At 44.6% G+C, this 26,592-nt stretch overlaps 2 long non-coding RNA genes across 3 annotated transcripts; one reads left to right on the forward strand and one right to left on the reverse strand.

The window, feature by feature from the left end:
- Positions 1-3,269: 3,269 nt before the first annotated feature.
- Positions 3,270-5,212, reverse strand: LOC129059623 (uncharacterized). Of its 2 annotated transcripts, none has more exons than XR_008525635.2 (3): positions 5,084-5,212; positions 4,232-4,589; positions 3,270-3,492 (listed from the first exon to the last, which is right to left on the reverse strand). It is a non-coding gene; the product is annotated as an uncharacterized LOC129059623 (long non-coding RNA). The 2 variants fall into 2 exon arrangements; XR_008525636.2 differs by having other exon boundaries at positions 3,270-3,803.
- Positions 5,213-5,234: 22 nt separating this feature from the next.
- Positions 5,235-26,062, forward strand: LOC129059624 (uncharacterized). Its single transcript, XR_008525637.2, has 2 exons — positions 5,235-5,723; positions 25,857-26,062. It is a non-coding gene; the product is annotated as an uncharacterized LOC129059624 (long non-coding RNA).
- The last annotated feature ends 530 nt before the right edge of the window (positions 26,063-26,592 follow it).

Genomic DNA, 26,592 nt, shown 5'->3' on the forward strand with positions numbered 1-26,592 from the left:
TTGCTGAATCATGGTAAAGAATATTCAAGGATTCTTTTTTTATTTTTGATTTACTTATTTATTTTATTATACTTTAAGTTCTAGAGTACATGTGCACAACGTGCAGGTTTGATACATAGGTATACATGTGCCATGTTGGTTTCCTACACCCATCAACTCGTCATTTACATTAGGTATTTCTCCTAATGCTATCCCTCCCCCAGCCCCACACCCCCCACCCTGTGTCCAAGTGTTCACATTGTTCAATACCCACCCATGAGTGAGAACACGCAGTGTTTGGTTTTCTGTCCTTGTGTTAGTTTGCTGAGAATGATGGTTTCCAGCTTCATCCATGTCACTGCAAAGGACATGAACTCATCTATTCAAGGATTCTTTATATTGTTCTTGTGCCTTTTCAATAAGTTTGAAATTATACCAGACTTAAAAGTTGGCCAGGCGCAGTGGCTCACACCTATAATCCCAGCACTTTGGGAGGCTGAGGCGGGCAGATCACTTGAGCCCAGGTGTTTGAGACCAGCCTGGGCAACATGGTGAAGCCACATCTCTACAAAAAATACAAAACACTAGCAGGGCATGGTGGTGCACGCCTTTAGTCCCAGCTACTTGGGTGTCTGAGACAGGAGTATCACTTAAGCCCAGGAGGTCGAGGCTGCAGTGAGCCAAGATCACACTACTGCACTCCAGCCTGGGTGACAGAGTGAGATACTGTCTCCAGAAAAAAATAAAAATAAAAGTAAAAAAGAATCCAATTACACATTTTGATACGTGCAATGAAGAGATAATGCATGTAAGGTACTTAGCCCAGGGTAAGCACCTAATAGCAGCTATTGTTCTTGTAGATCGAAGAAATGGGAAGGAGCTGTGTACCCACTCAGACAAAAGGTAACTCAGCTAGCTTTTTGCCCAGCTCTCTCCTTATAGATGAGATAGATGAGGCCAAGAGATGGGGAGCTCCTGATGAGTGGCAAAGTTCTGTTTTTTGTTTATTTTCTACTCTATATCAGGAATATCCACAGTGTCCAGTGAAATGTGAGCTGTATGATAATTTACATTAATAATAATGAGGAGATATTTTTAAATAGGCTTTAGCAGTTATATAACGCAATGCAAAAATCCAAGTATATTGGCTTTATTTCTGCAGTGATATACAGTGATAGGCCCAGAACTAGTGATGGTTTAATCCTCAAAACGTTGAGTCCACACTCATGTAATCAACATGTCTGCCACTTTCCTGGCAATATTGACCAAGGCTGCAGTGAGCTGTGACTGTACAACTACACTCCAGCCTGGGCAACAGAGCGAGACGTTGTCCCCAAAAAGGTGGCAATTGGTCAGGACCCTGGTCAAGACCCATTAGGTAGAAAGTGACAGAAAACACAACCTAGAATGGGCTAAGCTAAAATGTGTATAATTAAATAGTCCAGACTCAGATGGTTTCGTGCATGGCTTGACTCAGCACCTTAGACCCTGGGAGCTGGTCTTCCTGTCTCTATGTTCCACTCTGGCCTCCTGAGTTTGCAAGATGGCAAAACGGCTGCTGCAACTATGAACTTCCCTCATCTAAGGCCCCAACTCAGAAGGAAAGGGTAAATGCCTACCAGAGTGGCTTAAATAACAGCCTTAGGGTAGTCTGTGATTGGCCCAGTTCGGTTTTCTTTGAAGCCCATTCCTCAACCAATTAATCTGATTAGGAACATAACACACAGTGGGTGTCTTGTGCCAAAGTTAAATACTCTATTCTTGGGGCTGCTGTATCTCTTCTGACCCTTCCCCAACTCCATGTACACACACCTCCAAACCTCAGATAGCACCTGAACCAAACAGAACTAATCCACAGGCCTGCTGAGAGCCAATCAGATTCCCTGTCTGTGATAGAACAATTACACAAGTAATTATTACCCCAAGTTCTCATGCCTCCCAGTAGCCATGCCCTTTGTAATGTGACTTTGTAGCTTCTCTCATCAAGAGGTGAAGCCTGTTTCCCCCGCCCTTGAATCTGGATTGGCCTTGTAACTTACTTTGGACAAGAGAATACAGCAGAAGGAATGGTGTTATAGTTCTCAGACTAAGGCCCAAGACCTGAGTCCTTCCACCTTCTCACTTGCTTGCATCTCTGCTTCTGTATGAGGACATAAGCAAGCTAGCCTGTTGGAGAATAAGCCACATAGAGCAGCGCCAAGTCAGCCCATTTGTCTGAGGTGAGGTCCAGACATACGAGAGCACCTATCCAAGACTTACAAAGCCACCCAGCTAACCCAAAGCTGACCACAGATACATAAGCGAGTCCTACCAAGCTCAGGTCAACGCAGCTGAACCACTTAGCAACCCTTAGACTAGTGTGCAAAAATCAATGTTTATTGTTGTATGACACTGAGGTGTTAATGATTGTTACACAGCATTAGTGTGGCAACAGATAACTGATACACTGTCCCCACCGAAAGCATCAGAGAGCCCCAGAGCCAGCAGCCTTGGTGGATGGTGCTGAACTTGTAGAGTCATATGGAGATGAGGCAGGAGGTGGTGCCAAAATCTTGGTGGAGGCCAAACTTGTGGAGACACAGAAACCACAGGCCGGACACAGTAGTTCACATCTGTAATCCCAGCACTGTGGGAGGCCGAGACAGGTGGATCACCTGAGGTCAGGACTTCGAGAGCAGCCTGGCCAACATGGTGAAACCCCATCTCTACTAAAAATACAAAAAATTAGCTGGGCATGGTGGCGAGCACTCGTAATCCCAGCTACTTGGGAGGCTGAGGCAGGAAAATTGTTTGAACCCAGGAGGCGGAGGTTTCAGTGAGCCAAGGTCACACCATTGAACTCCAGCCTGGGCAACAAGAGTGAAACTCCATCTCAAAAAAAAGAAAAAAAAAAAGAAAGAAAAAGGAAAAAGATAAAAGATAAAGAAACCACAAAGAGGCAGGGAGGCTGGCCTCCCAGAGAGAGCAGAGATGGCACCACAAAGGGAGAAATGCAAAGACAAGCTGTCAGCCTGCTTTCTAGTTCCCACAGGTTGAGCTTTACTCTCTGTGCTTTCTTTTGATGAGAATCCCCTTTTTAATCCTCAGTTAGTCACCCTTTTATATGAGCAATTTTAAATGGGTTTCTGTTCCTTAAAGCCATTCTTTATTACTATGGGGTAGATAGAGCTCAATGTTTGCCACCCTATTAAAAATAATGAATTTCACATATACATGTGAGCCCAAACACTACCCAGAGCGTGACCACATGGTGAGAAACATCAGGATATAGTTCTAGGATCTATGCTCACCTCCACCAGCAAGGCCACTGGGGCTTCTAGTAGGCACTATTTTCATTTCACCCCAGCAGGTCTTCTTGAAACTCAGCCACACGGATAATTCAGGTGTCTGATCATCAGACCCATCTCCAGGTCTGTACAGCAAAGGCAGCCACTGAAACCTTCCCCAAGAAGTCTGAGATTTGGTCCTGAAAGCAGACCCATTTCCACAGAAAGGCTGTGGGTCCTTCCAAACCTGCGATTGCAAAGTGGTCAGGGTAGCTGGGCAATGAAATATGAACTCAGCTTCCAGTTGCTGAATGCATGCATTCAGTCTGAATGTGGATTTCTGCAATTCGGTTGACAAAAGAGTGTGTGATAGAGTTTCTTTTTCCTGCACTCTCAACTACAGATTTACTCAGATGTCTTTTCACATCATTAAGAAAGTACAAAGCTGGGCATGGTGGCTCACACTTGTAATGCCAGCATTTTGAGAGGCCAAAGCGGGAGGATTGCTTGAGCCTAGGAGTTCGAGGCCAGCCTGGGCAACATGGTGAAAACCCAACTCTACAAAATAAAAAACAGAAAATTAGCTGGGCATGGTGGCACGCCTATAGTCCCAGCTACTTGGGAGGCAGAGGCGGGAGGATCACTTGAGCCCAGGAGATCAGGGCCGCAGTGAGCTGTGATCACACCACTGCATTCCAGCCTGGATGACAGAGTGAGACCCTGTCTCAGAAAAAGAGAATAGAAAAAAAATAAAGTATAGTTATGAGAAGTCACTGGAGAGGCGGTTGGGGCATGAAGGCTGGGGGATTGTTCAATAGGTCAGGCCTCTTGGAGGTTCTAAAATCTCAAAATTCTTGGATTTGAGGAATTCCAAAATATCCCCCAGAAAGCTGCATAAAAGTAAATGGGTTCTTCATATGCAGCTCAAACTTCTCTCAAATATCCCCAAACTGACAATAGAAAGGCACAAATATGAAAGAACTCACCATTTCCATGGATTTCCTCTGCCCTCACATCTTGCAATGAATCTCATTTGTGGAATTCACAGCACAGACCTTTCTGATACTTGAAGGATGAAAGGAGAATCTGGTGGCCTCATTTTCTGACTCAAGGAAAGGGTTAAAACCATTTTTTCTTTTCCCTGCAGGTGCCCCCTCTGGGGCAAATGAACTCAGCTTTTCCATGTTTAGACCAAAGGCCTCAAATTCCTTCCTGGCAGGTGTTCATGTATGTGAGCAAATTAGATTTTGAAAGTCTTTTTTGCCACAAGTCTCAGGCCAGCAATGTAGGCTGTATGTTGGAAGTCCCAGGCTAGCCAGCGCCACCTCTCCGAGGCACCGCAAGCTGGAGCAGATGAAAAAGGCAAGTAAGAAAACATGGAATTCAGAAACAGAAAAGCCTGGCTTCAAATTCCAGCATTGCCACTCTGCAGCTGGGCAACTTTTGACACATCACCCAGGTCCCTGAGCCTCAGTGTCCTCATTTGGAAAACAGGGATAATAACGCTTTCCTCACCGGGGTGTTTGAGGATCTGACAAGATGTCACATGTCAAGTGTCTGGCTCTGACTTAGTATTTAATAAGTGGTTGTGTGTTATGCTGGGTTCTTGATTGCAAGCCATGTGGTAATCAAGTGGAATTTATTGGAAGGCTATCAGGGGCTCATAGAATTGGCAAAGAAGAGTGATGAAGTCTGGAAAATGGACAGAAACCAAGGGCTTGCCAGAGAGTTAAGCAACAGGGGCCTTAGCAAGGTCACGAGAATGGGTGGCCAGCACGCCACCGCTGCCGCTGGCCTGGAGAGCCTCCAGCCGCTCCTCCCAGCCCCAAATCACTCACTCAAGGGTCCAAGTCCTGGAGGGAACATGTGGCTACCCTAGCCTGGATTATGTGCACAGCGTTTGGTTGCAGCTGGAGAAGACAGGGGCAGAACTGGGTGTTTGTGCTTCTGTGTAGGGGGCAAGTTCATCACCCACTGTGCCGTGACGGCACACAATGGAGGGTGGGTCTCCATAGGGAATGGAAGTGCTGCTGGCCACTGAATAGTCCCAAGCCCACAAATGCTCACACAAATGTTACTATTTAAATCCAGAAGAGAAGGCAGATGCTTCTTGATAAAACCAGGGCAGAGTTACGTGCTGTGGAGGAAAAGGGTGGGCTTGAGTTTCTGGCAAGCTCCATATGTAAGGGTTAAAATCACCTGAGGTGAGGGACTCTAAGAGGCGCAGTGCTCAAACCTCCACTTGTAGTGACTGTGTGACCTTGAGCAAGTGATTTCAGCTCTCTGAGCTTCCTAGCTCTGAAGGCCCAGTTAGATGATACACCTAGAACACGCCTGGAACGAGAGCGGGTACATGGCAAACACTAAGGAAGAACTAGCTACGGTGATTGCAGTGTCTTCTGTTTAGAGAAGAGGACTGGCTTCTCCTGCACCTGAGGCCTGGGGGGTAAAGCAGAGGAGCAGAAGCAATAAACATGGGTAAGTGAGACTGATGTGTCTGGGGAAGTAAACAGCTTTCTCAGAGAGGCTCAGCCCCCTGTCAAGGGAGCTGAGTCCAAGCTCCTCTGGGGCTTCCAGCAATAACACACTGTTATGAGCAACTCCACGAGCCTGGAGCATGAATTTCTCACCTAACATAAAGATGTCTCTGAACCTAAAATACTCCCCCAAATCACACTCAGTTCTGTCCTCGGAGGTTTTCCAGGGACATTGAGCAACTTACCTATTTTGCAGCTCGGAGCTTCCCCATCCCACCCACTCGTGACTCTGCTGAAATGTCAGAGGAATCTCCTGCCCAGCTTCATGTAACCCAAGAGTTGCCAAGGGCAGCCACCCTACGGAAAGAGATTCTGGTTCAGAGAAAACATTCTAGACAGAGCCGACATACATGTCTCTTTCTTTTTTCTGGAAGATGATTTTCCACAGTGAGCCACAAGATCCTTTTTCTAAATGAGAAAATAACAGCTTGCATATAGCAATTGAGAGTCATCTACCCCTTATTAACTCGCAGCATTAATTAATTACCTATTCTACATGGCTCACTACCTTACACACCCTTTGAGGGATGATGGGGAAACACCAAACAAACATAGGATTTGGTTGTCACTCATTTTCTCTGGGGTTCCAGGTTTCCCACCTTCACTGATTCCTAACAACATAACACAGTGTTACCTTATCACATCCTCATCACATCCTCCTAGAAACCCTTGATTGGCTTTCCATTACCTTCAGGGGCCTCTTAGCACCACGTACAAAGTCTTCCAGGCCTGGCGCCTGCCCGCTTCTCCAGTCTTTCTTCTTTCCCCATCCCTCACGTCTTCTACTCTCCAGCCATTCACTCATTCACTTTCCATTCATTCATTCCTCAAATGCGTATTGGGCAGCCACTGCAAGTCAGATGCTGTGTTAGCTGCTAGAAACACAGTGCACAGTGGGGGGACAAGACAAACAAGAGCCTTTCTCTTAAGAAGCTTACATGCCGGGGAATGTAAATAACAATGAGAGAAGGAAAGAAATGAGAGCATTTCTTTCTTTCTGTGAAAAGTGTTGCTAGGAAAATGCCACAGGGCGATGTGATTGAGAGTGAATGGAAGAGGCCGTGTCCACAGGGCGATGCGATTGAGAGTGAATGGAAGAGGCCGTGTCCACAGGGCGATGCGATTGAGAGTGAATGGAAGAGGCCGTGTCCACAGGGCGATGCGATTGAGAGTGAATGGAAGAGGCCGTGTCCACAGGGCGATGCGATTGAGAGTGAATGGAAGAGGCCGTGTCCACAGGGCGATGCGATTGAGAGTGAATGGAAGAGGCCGTGTGCCTTTAATTGGGTGGCCAGGGAAGGAAGGCATGAGTTGAGAACCAGCCACTCTAAATTTCTTGCAGTTCCATGATCGTCCCAGGTTTGTTTAGTCTATCCTCTGTGCACGTGCATACGCCACTGCCTCCTCCAAAATGCCCACTCCACCCCAGCCCCCCAATCCCTCATCTACTTGTAATCCTGGCTCAGTTTCGTCTCCACAGGGAAGCCATTCCCAGTCTGCCAAGGGCTGACTTGGACACCCCTTCTCAGTGCTCCCCAGATTCCCTGAGCCTTAGTGCCCACTTCATACCTACTCCATCCCTATGACGCCCACCATCAAGAGAGCAGGACCCAGAAGTCACCCTTGCTTCATGGCTAGTATCTGGGAAGCAGAGAAATGCTAAAGCAGGATTGGAGGGCACCCAGTTGGGGTCTGAGCTTGGTGGACATCAACAATTTTTCCAGCAATTTTTGTTTGATTAAATCCCAAAGGACATTTTTTCCTCCAACTCTTCTTCCTTTAGCGTTTAAGCCATATGGTTCTGATTCATTTATACTTAACTAATTACATTGGTTTGGTCAGAGCTATTTGATGTCCGTGAGTCTTCTGAGCCTTTTCATACAATTTTCTAACTCTTTTTACTATGAAACCCAAAGTGGTCTTTTGCCAGCTGTAAACAGCGCCAGAAGGTTACTGTTTGGTCTCAGTTTGATCACTAGGCTCAGGCCCTGTGGTTACAAGGCCTCTGAATTTGGCAAAATGTGTTTTTTGACTCCCAGTGAAATTCTAAGAAGGTTCTCAGAAAAATAATGAGATGAGAACACATAAATAAGACACGCAGCTCTGGAGCGAGGCCCCTCCCTTTAGAGAAGCCCCCGTTGGGGTCATGGCTTCCGCCCACCTTCCCCATCCTCCCAACAGCAACTGGCAGTTGGGTCACTCAATGAAGTCCTGAGGCATTTCACTTCGTGATCCCACCCTGTCTCTAGGATCTTAGAAAGTGGAATTTGTGTAAACAGGTAGGATTTTATGGAGATGCCAGTGTTCCGGCCAAGTTGGCCGCAAAGCAGCTCTGTTTTTGTTATAGGAGATGGAAGCACCTGAAACCAGCAGAGGGCCCACAGTGTTTCAGGCCCTTTTCAAGGATAAGGGTGTACAAAGATGAAGAAACACAGTCCTTGCCTCCAGGGGTTTAGAGTCTAGTGTTCCTATAACGTGTAATAGCAATACCTGTTACTGACCACTTACAATATACCAGGCTCTACACTAAGTGTTTCCAGAATATTATTTCAGCCGATGTTTGTGATAACTTCAGAGGTTGGTACTTGTCTTAGTCCATTTTCTGTTGCTTATAATAGAATATCTGAAACTGGGCAATATATAAAGAAAAGGAATCTATTTCTTACAGTTATGGAGGCTGCGAAGTCCCAGGTAGAGGGGCCACATCTGGTGAGGGCCTTCTTGCAGGTGGGGACTCTCTGCAGAGTCCCAAGGCAGCTCAGGGCATCACAAGGCAAGGGGGCTGAGCTTGGAAGCTTAGGTCTCTCCTCCTCCTATAAAGCCACAGTCCCACTCCCATGATAACCCATTAATCCATTTATGAGGGCACAGCCCTCATGACCCAATGGCCTCTTAAAGGCCCCACCTGTCAATACTGCCATATTGGGGATTAAATTTCAATATGAGTTTTGGAGGGGACACACATTCCATCCCATAGCAATACTCATAATATCTCCCACTGGCCCATGAGGAAAGTGAGTCTCCAAGAGTTCAAGTGACACAAGTGCTAAGCAGGAGAATTGGGAATGGAACCCAAGTCAGCCTAATCCCAAAGACCGCAATGCATGGAACATGAATAGATGCTTACAGAGGCTCATGGATTCTGAAAAGGTGCACGCCAAGAATCAGACCAAAGATCATCAATGCAAAGGTCAAAGAACAAGACATGAGGCAGGGGGTAGAGGGAGCAGTAGACAGAGACATGAACTAACATCATTGAAGACCAGGCCCAATAACCCAGCAAGGTCGGCACTATTTATATCCTCATGTTTGTAGATGAGGAAACTGGGGGTCAGACTGGTGAGGTCCCTTGCCCAGGGCCTGACGGCCAGAAAAGAGGAACACAAGAGCTTGGACCCTGTTCTCTCTGGATCCAAGGTTCTCTCCAACATATGCTCACAAGTGTGATCTGTCTTCCCCACGGGGTTAAAGATAAAATCACAACCTCCCCCATTCAGCTAAAAATCTCCATAAAGCATAACAGTTCAGATGAAATCAAGAGAAGGCCTATTTAAGGCAAGTGACATAAATGCTAAACAGGGTAAGGAACTCTGCCCAAGAAGGGCTGAAGTAATGGAAACGGGATTCAGAATGATGAACAATGCAAAAGATTTATGAGATGCAATACTCCCAAACAGTCTATGTGCAAAGTCCTCAACAAAAGAATGAGGGGGGGGCCAGGCATGGTGGCTCATGTCTGTAATCCCAGCACTTTGGAAGGCCAAGGCGGGTAGATCACTTGAGGTCAGGAGTTCGAGATCAGCCTGGCCAACATGGTGAAACCCCGTCTCTATTTAGAATACAAAAATTAGTCAGGCATGGTGGCAGGCACCTGTAATCCCAGCTACCCAGGAGGCTGAGGCAGGAGAATTGCTTGAACCCAGGAGGTGGAGGCTACAGTGAGCTGAGATTGTGCCACTGCACTCCAGCCTGGGCGACAGAGCAAGACTCCATCACACACACACACACACACACACAAAAGAATGAGGAGAGAGCAGACAATAGCCAAATCTGGGTGTAAGCTGAGAGAATAGAAAAGTGAAGCCATGAGTCCAAAATGTACCTAGGTTGGTCAAGGGAGAAGAGAGTTTGCTGATGGGTGACAATTTCCTGTTTCTTTTCTAAAGAAAAAGAAGAAAGGAAATCTTTACAGACGTCTACCAAGACGCAGCTGTTTTCAAACAGGTTTATCTTATTTAGCCATTTTCTTATTTAATCTTTACAGGGCCTTTCAAAAAGTTGGCTCAATTGTCATCTACATTTTACAGAGGATAAAAAAAGGCTCAGAGACATAACATGACTTTCCCAAGGCCACAGGCCTTGAAAGTACAAATTGGATCATCCTTATCGACACCTTCCTGTGGCATTCAGAATAAAACATCAATGTCAGACCAGGACTTATGTGTGATACAAGTCCTGCTAACATCTCTGACCACATCTTTTTTTTTTTTTTTTTTTTTTTGAGACAGAGTCTCCCTCTGTTGCCCAGGTTGGAGTGCAATGGTGTGATCTCGGTTCACTGCAACCTCCACCTCCCAGGTTCAAGCAATTCTCCTGCCTCAGCCTCCCAAGTACCTGGGATTACAGGCACCCACCACCACACCTGGCTAATTTTTTGTATTTTTAGTAGAGACGGGGTTTCCCCATGTTGGCCAGTCTGGTCTTGAACTCTCGACCTTAGGTGATTCGCCTGCCTCGGCCTCCCAAAGTGCTGGGATTACAGGTGTGAGCCACTGCACCTGGCCATCTCTGACTACATCTTAAAACTCTCTCTCTTACACCCGGAATGTTCCAGTCACAAAATCATTTTCAGTTCCTCAAATACAGTTTAATTTCCAAATTGGGGCTTTTAGATATGCTGTTTCTCTGCCTACCAGAGTGATCCATCTGGATCCTTTGGTCAGACTTTAGCTCAAATGACGTCTCCTCCAACGAGCTTTCTTTGACTGCACACTCTGCAATGGGCCCTACCACAGCTGTCTAGGACAGCCACCCATCTTTCATCACTGACCATGGTTAGTGTAAATGGGAGTGTCTTCTCATCCATTGTCCATCTTCCCATTTCAGCTATAGCTCCATGAGAGTAATTTGAGCCCTCCCATGAAATGTTCCTCACTATGACTCACTGACAGTTAGGTATGGTTCCAAGAAAGCCTTTCTTTCACACAGAGATGCCAACCACAGCACAGCCCCCTCATACCTCCTCCTGAAGGGGAAGCCTTAAGTGAGCCATGTGACAGCATAGCTGATTCAATACTGCATGGCATCAGACCTACCCAGGACCCCAGGCACAGCTGTAGGGACCTGAGATGGACAGCAGACCCAGGAATCCACAGACCAACCAGCAACCCGAGATGTGTCAGGAAGGGATGAACTGGGCTAATCCTATTCCTCCTTGGGGAGTTTCCAGTGAGAACCGAAATGGAAAGGATATCACATGCTGGAGTCAGGGCCGTGGTGGACCATCTGCTCGTGGAGATTTAAAGGAGCAGAACTCACGAGAAGGCAGAGTCCTCGATGAATGAAACTGGAACAGAGTGCACAAGAGCAGAGAGAAACAGAACTGCCACAGAGACACATAGAGCCTCCGGCTCCAGGGCTGTCTCAGTTCCCGCCTGAACCCCAATTCCAGTTCCCATCAAGGGAGTTCCTTCAGTGAGTCTCCCTTTCCAGGAGGTAACTAACAGTTACTTGCATCAAAAAGAGCCAAACCGAAGCAGTCTCCAAACCAAAGTTACATACCAAAAAAGTGTTTGAGCTTGTGGTGGGAGGGTGGGGATGACAATCTCCTACGAACACGAAAATATGAAACAATTTTTTTCTAGCACAATTTGTGCTGCAATCAGTATATTTCAGGCATATCAGTCATGACTCTTCCCATTACAGGAGACAGCACTGGCTTCAGGAACTGATGGATCCAGGTGCTCACGTGTGTTTTCCATCACCCCTCTGCCTCAGCTTCTCAGAAAGCCTTTCACATTTAGTGGACCCAGGAGCCCACCAGCAGAAAAGCAGCTGTCTTCTCCAGCAGATTCACAAAAGTCCTAGGATTGCAGAACATTAGACAACTTGAACTTTGGTCTGATGAGAACACTCTGATTGGTCAAAGCTAGATCATGTGACCACCCCTAACATGTGGGTGGGAAGTGGGGAGAGAAGAGAGGAGGTAGTCTCCTCAAACACTTTAAGAGTGGAGTTGAGGTGATTTCCCCAAAGGAAAAATTGGGGTGCTGTCACCAAAAGAAGAGAGGATGGATAATGAGCAGGCAAAAACCCCAAATGTTCCCCTATGGAAGTAAAATCCACTTGAGGTATAGGCCACTTCAGAAGAAGACCCGTAAGCTCCTTCTCTAGGAGGGTTATCTGGTTATAAGAGGAGGCTGGTAACCACCGAGTCTGCACGAAAGCTTTTCCTAGGCCTGGTCCTTGGGGCTACAGCTTTATTCTAGGGCATGCTTATTTGAGGAACATGGGCTCCTTGAGAAGCACTGGAAACAATCAAGGGGACAGAATGGCTTCTAAATAAAACAAATCCTAGCCTGGAAGTTCTGATCTCTACTCTGCCACCTACCAGCTGGGTTGACCTTGGGCAAATCCTCTCACTTCTCTGAGCCTTAGCCACCTAATCAGTGAGATGTCAGTAATAGTACCTACCTTGCATGTTCTTCACAGAGATTCAATTAATTTAAATAGGCAGAGGACTCGGGGCAGTGCCTAGGACAACGTTACACTCAGGGATGGTGATGATGATGATTATAATGATGATGATGATGATAATGGAAAAGAAGATAGAGGAGGAAGAAGAGGAGACAATCATGATGTTGGAGATAGACTCCAATCTTCAGAATCAGAAGCTCAGGGTTGGAAAGGACCTTAAGAAGTCACCCAGCCAACTTCCACAATCCACCCCAAGACCCTAAAAAATAGGATTTGACATTGCTCAAGTTGAGGAAACTGACGACGAGCTTGCCCATTGCTGGTCTTTTAGCCAAAGAAGTGGGAGAGATGGCCATGAAACCCAAGACAGTTAGCTTCAAAGCCTGGGCTCTCTTTACCAGAGCCTTCTGCCACGAGGCATGTTGATGACTTCCACAGTCTAGAATGAAGAACTCAGGGCCTCCAAACAAGCCATCTATGACTTTGTGACTTTGCACCCATGCACTGGCGGAGGAAGTCATTGCATTATAGGACCCTTGCCTCTTTTTCTTTGGGCTTTCTTTCTACCCTCAGTGAGCATCAAACCAAAGAAAAGCTTCTTTAAAAAAAAGAACACAAATTATAAGAGCCACCAATATTTCAAAAACAATTTCACATCTGCACTGAAACTCCTCTACTTACAAACATTCACAGATAAGAACAAAGCCATGCACTAAAGGAAAAATAGGCCGGCTCCGCCTGCTTCCCCACAGATGGTGAGCAGCAGTCATGCGCATCCATTTTAGTCTTGGCCATCACGTTAGTCATTAGTGTTGGCCCATGAGCTGTTTAAAGAAGTGTCTTCTTACCATGAAAAGAAGAAAGTCAAAGTAAAAACATCTTCGGATACATTTCTGAAGAGCTGAAAAGCACCAAGTAGAGCCAGAATCAATGCCAGCACATCACCGGTCCTTTTGTGAAACTCAACTTTATACAGACATGTATACTGCAGAGACTTAGAAAGAAATAGACTTAAACACAGCCTTTTGGATATGATGTATTTGTACATGAATGATTTCTAAATTTCTATCAGCAAAAAAAACACTGAGCATTACTTTTAATGCTTTTATTTTAAGCAATGAATGGTATTTTCTAGAATGACCCTACTTTGGCAGTTGACTAGACTAGAATGACTCTGACTACGGCAGACATGGTTAGTTGCCTATTCAACAGCTATTCCCCTACACTTTCTTCCTTCCTGGTGAATTTTCTCTCCAATAGTAGAAGTTGGAAATGGCAGATATTTTCTCAGGTTCCCTTGCATATGCAGCACTGACCAATGGAAATGTAAGAAGAAATCTCTAACCTTACAGACTCCTCAATTAAAGAAATCAATGCAGGAGGAAAGGCCTTGTACTTCCTGGTTTGGATACTGTCCAGTGAAGGTGTGATGTCTAGAGCTACCACAACTATTTTGTAGTCATGACATGACAAGTCTAAAAACAAAAAGCAACAGGCTATGGAAGGCAGAGCTGAAGAACGAAAAGATGCTGGCTTCTTGATGACAAGGTTGAGCCATAAACCAACCCCAACACACCTACTCCAGACTTCTTGTTATTGAAGAGAATAAAGGTATTTGATAATTAAACTACTTTTAGTTGAGTATTCTTTTACTTGCAGCTGAAACCATTCCAACTAATATGTTCATGAAACCTTTCTATGTATGTCTGAGCTGAGACAGAGAGAAGGCCAGTCTGCCCAGCTCAGGTTTGTACCACATTGACCCCACCTCCTGGCCACAGCTGATTGGACCAGGGATGGACTCCTCATCCAAGCTGAGTTCATCTGAGACTCTCTGCTGGGAATTGAGGATTGAGATTCAGAGACCATTAGACGGTTTCTGCACGCAACTTTGGGAGCTATGTACACAGAAAGACATGGAAAGCTCATGTGTGGACATGTAAGAAGCAGCACAGAAGACAGACTGATTGGCTTCAGAAAAGAAGAGCAAGATGGAGTACATAGTTGCCTGGTGACCTCGATCTTCCATTTCCTGGTTCCGGGCCTTCATGACTTTCCATCTTTTTACTTTTCACTTTCAGGTCCCATGAAAGACTTCCATTTCCTTTGCTTAAGCTGCTTTGAAATAGGATTCTCTTTATCTCTAACAGCTTTGCCAAGACCCCAGGGAGTTGATGGCCAGGCTAGGGTGGAACTGACATCTCCTGACTTGATGCTGCACCCTGCTACCTGCCAAAACCACACTCATATTTATTGAGTATTTGCCAAGTGCCATGAACTCTTCTAAAGGACGTCTCATGTGTTATTTTTAATCCTCACAACAATCCTATGAAATAGGTCCTGTAGTAGCTCCCGTTTTGCAGAGGAGGAAACTGAGGCACAGAGATTTTAAGTAAATTGCCTAAAACCACGCAGCCAGCATGTGTCTGAGCCAGCATTTGAACTCCAGAGCTCAAGCTTGTCACCACTTTGTTTTACTACCTCCCCTTCCAATTCCTCCTCCCCTCTGTACTGCCCTGTAGACCGACAGATTATCTACATGTTTTCAGTGAGTGCATCTGAACTATCTCCTGACCTCCTACGGCCCTCATAATAGCTCCACCTGGCAGCTACTCACTGCCTGAGGAATCCAAGAGGGCTTCCTGAGGGAGGTGCTATTTGAGTAGATCATGTAAAGATGAGTTGGAGTTTGCCAAACATTGGAAGAAAGAGGGAGAGTGCCTTAGTCAACTGGGACTGCTATAACGGAATATCACAGACTGGGTGGCTTATAAACATCAGAAATCAATTCTCATAGTTCTAGAGGCTGGGAATTCCAAGGTCAAGGTGCTGGCAGATTCGGTGTCTGGTGAGGACCCCCTTCCTGGTTCATAAATAGACATCTTCTCACTGTGTCTTCACATGGTAGAAGGGACAAGGAAGCTCTCTGGGGCCTTTTTTATAGGGCACTAACCTCATTCATGAGGGCCATGCCCTCATGCCCTAATCATCTCCCAAAGACCTCACCTCCAAATACCATCACACTGGGCATTAAGATTTCAACATATGAATCTGCAGGGAACATAAACATTTTCTACAGAGAAGGGCATACTAGTCAGAGTTCATAGTTGCAAGTATAGGTGCTGACTTTGGCTTTTTTAAACAGGAAAATAATTCATTAAAAGGATGGCAAGAGCTCTCAAAACTGCTGGGAGGGATGGATAACCACATTCCAAGCAACACAGCTGAGAGCATTGCCCTAAAGCATGTCACAGAACTGATCCAATGAGGACATCACTGCCACCTCACCCCCAGCACAGGACACCACAGCTTCCATCACCAGAGGGGGTTCCCCAGGTCCCTACTATTCTGCTTCAACAGCTCCTGATGTCAAGGACAAGCCAAGTACATCTGATTAGTGGAGTCTGGGTGACATGCCACACCCTAGCTGCAAACAGGATGAGAAAGTAGCAGTTGGAATTCTGAGCTCTTATTCCACGGAATAGACTCTGCACTCACCAAGACTCACAGGAAGGGCATTCGGCTGCTGGGTGGCCAAAGACAATGTCAGGCATCTACTACAGGGGGCACTGAAGGCGAAGCAAACAAATCATGCAAAGGTACAGAAAGCATATGCTTGTCTTGGCTCAGAGCAATGAGATGGTCACTGGGCTCCTTAGAGTATACATTTAGTGCTGAATTCTGCCTCCTGAATTGCCATTTGGACAGCTTGCCTTTGCATTTCAATGTCTGCTGCCTGCAAGGGCAGACTCTGTTCTTGACAGACCTCAGAAGGCCTGGAGGGGGGCCAAATGCTCCAGAAAGAGTCAATCGCTGCTGAGAAAAAGGAGGAGGTAAGAGTGGTAGAAGGACAGCAGTGGAGAGAGGAGGAGGAAGCAGAGAGCAAGCTCAAGCATAAAGCCATCACTCTCCTCCAGCCAAAGTCCTGGCTCGTGGCCACCATGCAGATCCCTTTGTCCAAGGCCCAACTCCCAAGAAGAGCAAGTTCACTGAAGGAGCCCAGCCTTCACGGAAGGTCACCCTTGCTCATGAAACCTACCCTTTCCCAAAAGACATGGAAGTCCTGCTGAGAACAGTTCTTCTTAAAGGGCCAGCTGCCTCCAGTCCAGTCCTCTCAGGCCAAGGCCTTCTCTCATGTGATGCTCAGGGAAGGGGTAGTGACATCTCCTCTAGCTCCCCATTCCTCCCCCAACCATTAACAACCTGACTAGAAACCCTCCCCCAGGCTCTGGTCCACAAAAAGCCAAATTGAACTAATGTCAGACGGTAGCAACAACATAGCCAGAGCCCCAGCTTTCTGCTGGAAAGACGTGAGGCTGCTCCAGCCAGGGCAGTGACCCATCACGCCTCTGCTCATTCTCCCTGCCTTGGAGGGCAGCAGCCATGGGGGCTGGTTCTCAGAGATGCTGAGGGACAAATATCAGACAGGGCTGGAGAGGGTGGGGATGACCAGAGAAGGAGGCCCGAGTTCAGGGTATTGGCTTTCGTCCCCGCAGCCACTTGACCCCAGCTACTCCTTGTCCCGGTGCCCTGTCTTTGCTCTTGAAACAGCAGTCTACACAGTGGCCTGAACCAAAAACCAGAAGCCACCCTCAGCTCCTCCCTCTTCCACAAACCTAATACCCAAACACCTCCCAGACCCATCACTGCCCTCCCTTGCCTCTGCCATCACCCCAACCCAGACCAACCCCACAGACCCCATGAGGCTCTGGCCTGAGCCGCCTCCTAACCTTCTCTGCCTTAGTCCCTCTGACTCCCCTTCCGGTGCCCAGACCTCTGGCCAAGCGGCTGACCTCAGTGGCCTCTAGTTTTGCCATCTCTAAATTATCATCTCCATGGTCCCAGAATGGTGGGCAATTTTTCCTGTGGTCCTAGAAGAATGCTCCTGTACAAGAAAGCTCTGAGATTTCTCTTTATTCACCTTAAGGTCTTAATTCCCAGACTGAGGCAATTTTACCAACCCAGGAGACATTTGGCAACGTCTGGAGAGTTTTTTTGGTTGTCACAACTTAGAGAAGGATGCTGCTGGCATCTAGTGTGTAGAGGGCAAGAATGCTGTTAAACATCCCACAACCCCTGACAGTGAAGCATTATCCCACCCCAAATGCCAGCAGTTGAGAAACCTCACATAAAGGTGAAACTGTTCAACTCACATCCTGGTGGCCCCTCCTAGGCCTCTCAGGGACCGCCACAAAGGTTTGCCCACCACCACTCCAATCATCCCCTATCTCGGGCCCTGAGTGTTCCGCCTGGGCCATCACCCATGACTTTCAGGCCTGGGCATCCCCTCAAGGCAGGAATATGGATGTCCCAGCCCCCAGACTCACTGCCTCTAGAAGTCTTCCTAGCAGGGCCTGTGCCACCTTGGCAGCCCTCCCAGCAGATCCTGGGAGACACGAGACCCAGTGACTCTCTGACCATTCAGAGACTAGTCCTTCTCCAAAGAGACTGGAGAGGCAGGCGCCTTCACTGGTGCCAAGAAGAAGGGCCAGGCAAGGGCCTCTCCCTGGGAGTCACTCTGCTTTGGGCGAAAAAATATGCTAAACAACAACAAAGCCTGAGTCATTCCTTCTGTCTCCTAGGGCCCAGTGTCACACTCACTGCCAGGAGGGTTATCCAAGGTTGGGGCTGCAGATGGCTGGGGTTCAATGCAGGGAGCCGGGACAATGCTGGCTGGAGCCACCTCCTAACCTTCCCTGTCCTACCCGCTCTGGTTCCCATTCAGGCGCCCAGCCCTCCAGCCAAGTGGCTGACCCCTGGTTCTGCCTTCCTGCCTCCAGGCCTTTGCTCACAGCAGGCCCTTCCACTGGAAGGCGTGACCCCTGCTAATTCTACACATGTGGATCCTGCCTATTAGGTGCTGCCAAGGAAGGCCGCTGAGTCCCCTCCACTAGGAGATATCATAGCATTTTGAAGGCATACGTTCCCCTTGGTTTCTAGTTACAACTGTTCATACATCACCCTTCCTAATGGACAATGACATTCCCAAGGGCAGGAGATGTCCCATTACTCTCTTAGCCATTGATGCCTAGTACAGGGCTGGGCCCACAGGAGATGGACAACTAGTAGAATAAATATGCCACCTCAGCCATGACCCCTCCTTCCTCTTAGCCTTCTCATAAGCTCTTCCCTCTGCCTGGAACACCATTCCCACCACCCACCACGATGGTCCATCTGCCCTTACTGGCTTAACAGAGTCGCTTCCCTGAAGAGGCCTCCCCAATTCCCTGGCCCAGGTAAGTGCCCTGCAATATGAACCAATAACAGCTGTGCATCATTTTCTTGTTTTCATAGCTTTTGACACATTGCAGTTAGGCACTCACCTAACCACCCTCTACTTAGGGAGTTTCCCTGAATTAAGAAACTCTGTCTAGTCTCTCCCTCTGGGTAACGTGAAACTGATGCCCAGAGCAGGCTGAGCACTCATGCCTGCCAGGCCTCCATGCTCTTCATACTGGGCCCCCTTCCCAACCACTTTCCCCTTCCCTTCATCTTTTCCCAACCACATTCCCCTTCCCTTCGTCTTTTCTGGCAGAGCACATATCCCTATAAAGAGGTTGAAAATGCCAGTCACCTGCTTTCCCAGCCTCCCTTGCAGCTGGTGCACAGACATGTGACCAATCCTGGCCAATGAGACCAGAGGAGGAGCAGCTGGGGGCTTCTGGGAAAAGTTTCCTTTCCCTCTTTTTTGTTGAGTGTAATTGTGTCCACTTGTAACAACTGCTAGATGTGGAAGCCATTTTGCACCATGAGTGGAGACATTCCTAATTCTCGGAAGATCGCAGAAAGAAGTCTATGGAAAATATCTGTGACCTTGAGGAGGCTGCTGAGCTACTGCAGCATCTCAAGGGCTTCTCCGTCTCTAGACATCTTCCTACATGAAATAATAAATGTCCTATTGGGTTAAGCCAGTGTTTTTCACACTGTGGGTTGCACTCCATTAATGAGACATGAGATTATATTAGTGGATCATGATTAGCATTTTTAATAGAATTAAAATAGGAAAGAATAGACAAAAATATTGGGTAGCATCATGCAAAGTAAAGGTAAGTGCTGCTTGTGAAAATTTGCTTCAGTTTATACTCTTGCATATGTGCTAAGGGACAATTTAAAATGCATTTTTTTTACTATGCACTGAGAGTTTTTTGAAAGCAAAGCTTAAAACTTGTTTCAGTTAATGATTTTGTTTCTTGCAGACAAATGCATTATGTCCCATAGAGGTATCCTTTAGCATCCCCATAAACTGCCACTCTCACCATGTGAGTTGTTTACTGACCAAGAAACCATTGCATTTACGGTCTGAATCGTTTACAGCAGATGTACTCAGTACTGTCATTACATAATTTAATTAAATATTATGCCAACAAATGAAATATGAGCATTAAAGAAACATTGCTGTTTCTAAGTTGACCACTTTGGAAAGAATCAATAAAGGCAAGTCTCAGAAAACATATCTGTTGGATGGAGGTGAGGAGAAAACTCCAAACAACTGGCAACAAGAGCCACAAAATTCCAGAAAGATTATGCACTTGTATTAATTCATACATATTTTGTTTCACTTTAAAGAAAAAAGATACAGAACTTTATTCTGCAAACTCAGACGCCACAAAAGACTCTTTCCTACATCACAATATTGGTGACTGAATGTATATGTGAATATTTTCAGTAAAAATAAACTGTGTAAGTCATATGGGTATTGTTCTTATAATTTCTTATTGTAACAAAGTTTTTTTTAACTGACTGCCTACCTTCCCATATCATATTTCACATGGAGCTCTGTGTACAACTGTATGATGTCTCTATTCTACAATCGATTGTAAACTTCACAAGAGCAGAAAACATGACCATCTTGTTCATCACTTTATACTCTGGCACAGTACTGAGTACATAGAAGATTCTTAATAGATATTATTCAAGGGTATAATTAACTAAAGAAATGAACAAGAAAACCCATTAAGTATTATCTCACTTTACCCTCAAAAAAGCCTGGTCAAGTGTGGCGATTCCTCAAGGATCTAGAACTACCATTTGACCCGGCCATCCCATTACTGGGTATATACCCAAAGGATTATAAATCATGCTGCTATAAAGACACATGCACACGTATGTTTATTGCGGCACTATTCACAATAGCAAAGACTTGGAACTAACCCAAATGTCCATCAATGATAGACTGGAAAGTATAATAATAATTTTAAAAAAAAGAAAGTAAAAGAACTCACAAAATTAAGCATACAATCCCCACTGCAAAAAGTGTTGGAATAGGTATATTAATATTAGACAAAGCAGGTTTTTAAAAAAAAGTATTACAAAAGACTAGAGAAATATTTCATAAAAAGTAAAAGGGTAAATTCAGCAGGATAGACATATGTCAATAATAATAAATGAATCTGATTGCATAACTTCAAAAAAAAAAAGAAAATGTGGCACATATACACCATGGAATACTATGCAGCCATAAAAAAGGATGAGTTCATGTCCTTTGTAGGGACATGGATGAAGCTGAAAACCATCATTCTCAGCAAACTATCTCAAGGACAAAAAACCAAACACCGCATGTTCTCACTCATAGGTGGGAATTGAACAATGAGAACACTTGGACACAAGAGGGGGAACATCACACACCGGGGCCTGTCGTGGGATAGGGGGAGGGAGGAGGGACCGCACTGGGAGATATACCTAATGTAAATGATGAGTTAATGGGTGCAGCACACCAACATGGTGCATGTATACATATGTAACAAATCTGCACGTTGTGCACATGTACCCTAGAACTTAAAGTATAATAATTAAAAAAACCTTGTCAAATAGAGAGGGGTTTTATATTCGTATCTTAAAACTGGAGAGGAATTAATTGTGGTTCGGAAAAGCAAACTGACGTCAGTCACACTACTAGTACCAAGAACCCACCACCCACTACCCACTACCCATAAAGCCAAGCCCCCAGAATTCTTAGCTTATGGAATTATTCTGCTGCAAGAAGGTTATGACATGAGGTCATGACATTACCAAAGATTCCCTACTGCATTTTCACTCCCAGGGCTATGATTTTGAAATTTCTTTGGAATTCTGCAGAGAATTCTGAGTTTTGTGAGTTTAATTAACATTTTGAGTGTTATTGGTGAAGTTTTATCAGAGAATCGCTTTTTTTTTGCTTGTGAGTCTACAGCCAGAGGCCTGTATTTGGATCCCCCGAGAATGTTTCCAATTTTATGGTAGGAATTTATGAGAAAAGATTATTTTTGACAGAAACTCACCTTACGGCAGAATTTGCTGGGTCACATCTCTTCAGTTAAGTAAAAGATTCCTGATTCTGAACAGTCAAACAATTTAATACCAACTGTCAACTAGCATTAAAGATTTTTATGTCCTTAGTTTAGCTTTGTGCTTGACCTTTCTTGTGCACCTCCCTTTTTTATTCTGGGACATTAACGGTTGTTTATAAAAGAAAACATATAATAAAACTGTAAAATATTTTTATTCATGTATATATGCTCAAAAATGTGTCAAGGCATGAGGAAGTCTTCTAGGGTACGGGAAAAATTCTATGTCTTGACCTGGGTATTGGTTACCCAGGGTATACATTAAAAGACCATTGAGCCACTTAAGACCCATATGCTTTACTGTATGTAAGACACACCTAAATAAAAAGACTTTTTTAAATGTGTCTGGCTTTAATCTTACAGAGAGCCAAAACTTGATAAATGTAACTAGTACATCCTACAGTAAATCAGTTCAAATCTACAAACATTTATTAAGGGCTTACTATGTACAAGGCACTGTGCTGGACCATGAATAGGACAGATTGTAACGATGATACTAATTATAAATGATTCTTGATACACGATGAGCCCTCAAGAGATGTTTGTGGAATAAAAGAATGACTTAATTAATCACTAGCACAGGTAGAGGGGCTAATTTTATTTTATTTTATTTTATTTATTTATTTTTGAGACAGAGTCTTGCTCTGTTGCTGAGGCTGGAGGGCAGTGGTATGATCTTAGCTCACTGCAACCTCCATCTCCCGGGTTCAAGTGATTCTCTTGCCTCAGCCTCACTAGTAGCTGGGATTACGGGCATGCACTACCATGCCCAGATAACTTCTGTATTTTTAGTAAAAACGGTGTTTTACCATGTTGGCCAGGCTGGTCTCAAACTCCTGACCTCAAGTGATCCACCCACCCCAGCCTCCCAAAATACTGGGATTACAGGCGTGAGCCACACCCAGCCAAGAGGCTAATTTTAAATAGGAACAGAGATGTACTGTCTCCTGATGCTGAAAAAAGGAAGATAAAGTTATGTGCATCTTTTTTTTTCATAGTTTCTGTCACGTTGCAGTTAGGCACTCACCTAACCACCCTCTACTTAGGGAGTTTCCCTGAATTAAGAAACTCTGTCTAGTCTCTCCCTCTGGGTAACGTGAAACTGATGCCCAGAGCAAGCTGAGCACTCATGCCTGCCAGGCCTCAATGCTCTTCATACTGGGCCCCCTTCCCAACCACATTCCCCTTCCCCTCATCTTTTCTGGCAGAGCACATATCCCTATAAAGAGGTTGAAAATGCCAGTCACCTGCTTTCCCAGCCTCCCTTGCAGCTGGAGCACAGACGTGTGACCAATCCTGGCCAATGAGACCAGAGGAGGAGCAGCTGGGGGCTTCTGGGAAGTTTCCTTTCCCTCTTTTTTGTTGAGTGCAATTGTGTCCACTTGTAACAAGTGGACTCTATACCCCCAGGGAGTGAGAAGTTGTTGCATAATGGTTACATAGTTTCTGTTTGGGGTGATGGAAAGTTTTGAAAATAAATCATGGTGATGGTTGCACAACATCGTGAATGTAATCAATACCATTGAACTGTACACTTGAAAACCATTAAAATGGAAAATTTTATGTTATATATTTTTAACTACAACAAAAATATTTCAGAAATATGCCTATTCACACACAAATATGTATTATTCATCCCCACACACCACATCTCTCAGTTAATGTGGCCTGTCAATCAAAGCTTAATATCTGCTGCTTTTCTTTCTTATTTAGGGCTATCCTCTACCCTCTCCATTGAACTTCTGTCCCCAGAGTACTGACCCTCATCTCCTCTCACCTTCCTAACTGGCTCTTCTTACTCCAAACATTACACACCAATAAGATGAAACTTCAGCAGTTTTAATAATGGCTCTTTTGTGCTCAAGTATCTCTGGTGAGTCTTAGTGAATTTGTACATCATGGAGCTTCCTGAAGTTTATATTCTTGCCTCTTCACCACAGGGCTGACCTATCTTTCTAGCCTCATCTTGATTGTCTCAACCTTCCATTAAAATGGACTTTTTATTTGTGTCCTTGCTTCTGTTTCTTTTTTTTTTTTTTTTTTTTCTTCTTTTATTATTATTTATTATTATTAAACTTAAGGTTTTATGGTACATGTGCGCAATGTGCAGGTAAGTTACATATGTATACATGTGCCATGCTGGTGCGCTGCACCCACCAACTCGTCATCTAGCATTAGGTATATCTCCCAGTGCTATCCCTCCCCCCTCCCCCCACCCCACAACAGTCCCCAGAGTGTGATGTTCCCCTTCCTGTGTCCATGTGTTCTCATTGTTCAATTCCCACCTATGAGTGAGAATATGCGGTGTTTGGTTTTTTGTTCTTGCGATAGTTTACTGAGAATGATGATTTCCAATTTCATCCATGTCCCTACAAAGGACGTGAACTCATCATTTTTTATGGCTGCATAGTATTCCATGGTGTATATGTGCCACATTTTCTTAATCCAGTCTATCATTGTTGGACATTTGGGTTGGTTCCAAGTCTTTGCTATTGTGAATAATGCCGCAATAAACATACGTGTGCATGTGTCTTTATAGCAGCATGATTTATAGTCCTTTGGGTATATACCCAGTAATGGGATGGCTGGGTCGAATGGAATTTCTAGTTCTAGATCCCTGAGGAATCGCCACACTGACTTCCACAAGGGTTGAATTAGTTTACAGTCCCACCAACAGTGTAAAAGTGTTCCTATTTCTCCACATCCTCTCCAGCACCTGTTGTTTCCTGACTTTTTAATGATTGCCATTCTAACTGGTGTTTCTTTATTCAAGCTTTTACTCAACTGAAAATTGTTATCTCTGTTAACCTCACCTATTGACATAGTGAATCCTCAAGCTCCCATCCCTAAACAAATATCCTCCAAAAAGTTTCCCCAAGGCTCTCCTCCTCTAGAACTAATTCTCTGTATCTCTCTGACTATATATCTTCCTTGGGAGTTCATCTTTTTGTTATTTTCCAAACTGTTTTTAATTCTAAGATTCTCTGATAATTTCTGAAATATCTGTCTCTTAATAAACTAATAAATATGTATTGCTGGACAATGAAATGTACCTGAATCCTTGGAGTGAATAGTAAAGGCAAGCCTGTGGCAACTGGAGTGCAGCTAATTAGAAAGGGCTAATTAACAAACTTTTAAGACATGGTTTGTCTACATGGAATAGTTTGGGTCTCAATAATCACTGTAAGACCAGTTATTTGCAGCTATTAGATACACATTATACAAACACTAACATTTAAAAATGTGTGGCTATACTAACGTAGTAATATACCACCAAAGCAAATTTCCACCAGAAAGTAGGACTTACAGATACAGAGGAACATTTTATGATGATGAAAGGATCCATTCAACAAGAAGAAGACAAAAAAATTTGTGTGCACTTAATAATACAGTTTCAGAATATATATGTATAGCAAAAGTAGACTGCAAAAAACACACAAAAAATGTTTAAAAGAACAGTAGCCGAGTGTGGTGGCTCATGCCTATAGTCCCAACTACTCGGGAGACTGAGGCAGGCGGATCACTTGAGCCCAAGAGTTTGAGGCTACAATGAACTATAATCGCACTACTGCACTCCAGCCTGGGTGACAGAGAAAGACCTTGTTTCTTATTTTAAAAATAAATAAACAAATAAAAGCAGAAATAGACAAATCTACCAATAAGCCAAGATTTTAACACATCGCTGGGTAACTGATATAATAAGTGGACAAAAATCAATTAGGATACAACAGACTTTTAAAAATGCTATCAACAAAACTGACCTAATTGACATTTCTTGAACACTATACACAACTTCAGAATACACATGAGTGCACACGGAATATAAAACAAGCATTTTAAAAGTCTCAACAAATATGAGAGGAATACAATCACAAGAGTATGTCCTCTGACCACAGAAAAATTAAACCAGCAACTTTAAAAAAGATAACTAAACTGTTCCCACTCCTTCTCCTCCATCACCCAGCCATTCTCCATCTTAGCACCAATCATAGCATTTATCACAGCTCAAATTTTATATTTTTAATCTTTTTCATTTTCTCCTTCTTTCCCACTAGACAATAAACTCCATGAAGGAAAGATCTCATCTAGTTTCCTGCGGTATTCCTCAGTGTCAGGAACAATGTCTGACTGGAGACAGGCTCTCAAGAAATATTTGTTGAATAAATGAACAGCACTGATGGAGAGGTTAATCTGAAAAAGAACCTGGATGTATTGTTTCCTGGTACTGAATAAAGAAGATAAGGGTATGTGTGCACATTGATCAGGACATTTTTGGTTAGTAGTAAGAGAAACCGAGCTTAAACTGACTTAGGCAGAAAAAGGAAATTTCCTGGCCCCTTTAACTAAAAAGTACAGAAGTAGCACCTTCAGGAATAGCTTGATCTAGGGATTCAGATGACATCATTGGCTCCCCCTCTTTCTTTTTTTTTTTTTTTTTTTTTTGTCTCTTAGTGTTGTGATGGTTCCAGTCTCATGTAGGACCTATCCTCATGGTATAAGCATACTCGTGATTAATGCACATACTTTACCCTCCTAGCTTAGTCATCCCAGCAGAATGTAAACTTCTCACTCTGAATCATTCCTGAGGTGGTTTCTCATTGGACACTCTTTGGCCCTGTATCTATTAAAAACACAGTCATCCTGGCCAGGGAGATTGACTCTTTTTATTGAACACCCAAATTCAAAGGATATGATCACTCCCATTCAAAACAGACAAATTGAGTAGAGCAAGTGTTTTCCCAAAGGAAAACTGAGACACTATTACCAGAAGAAAGGGACATGTATACTGAG

The sequence above is a fragment of the Pongo abelii genome, chromosome 4 (assembly GCF_028885655.2).
Source record: "Pongo abelii isolate AG06213 chromosome 4, NHGRI_mPonAbe1-v2.0_pri, whole genome shotgun sequence".
Taxonomy (NCBI): domain Eukaryota; kingdom Metazoa; phylum Chordata; class Mammalia; order Primates; family Hominidae; genus Pongo; species Pongo abelii.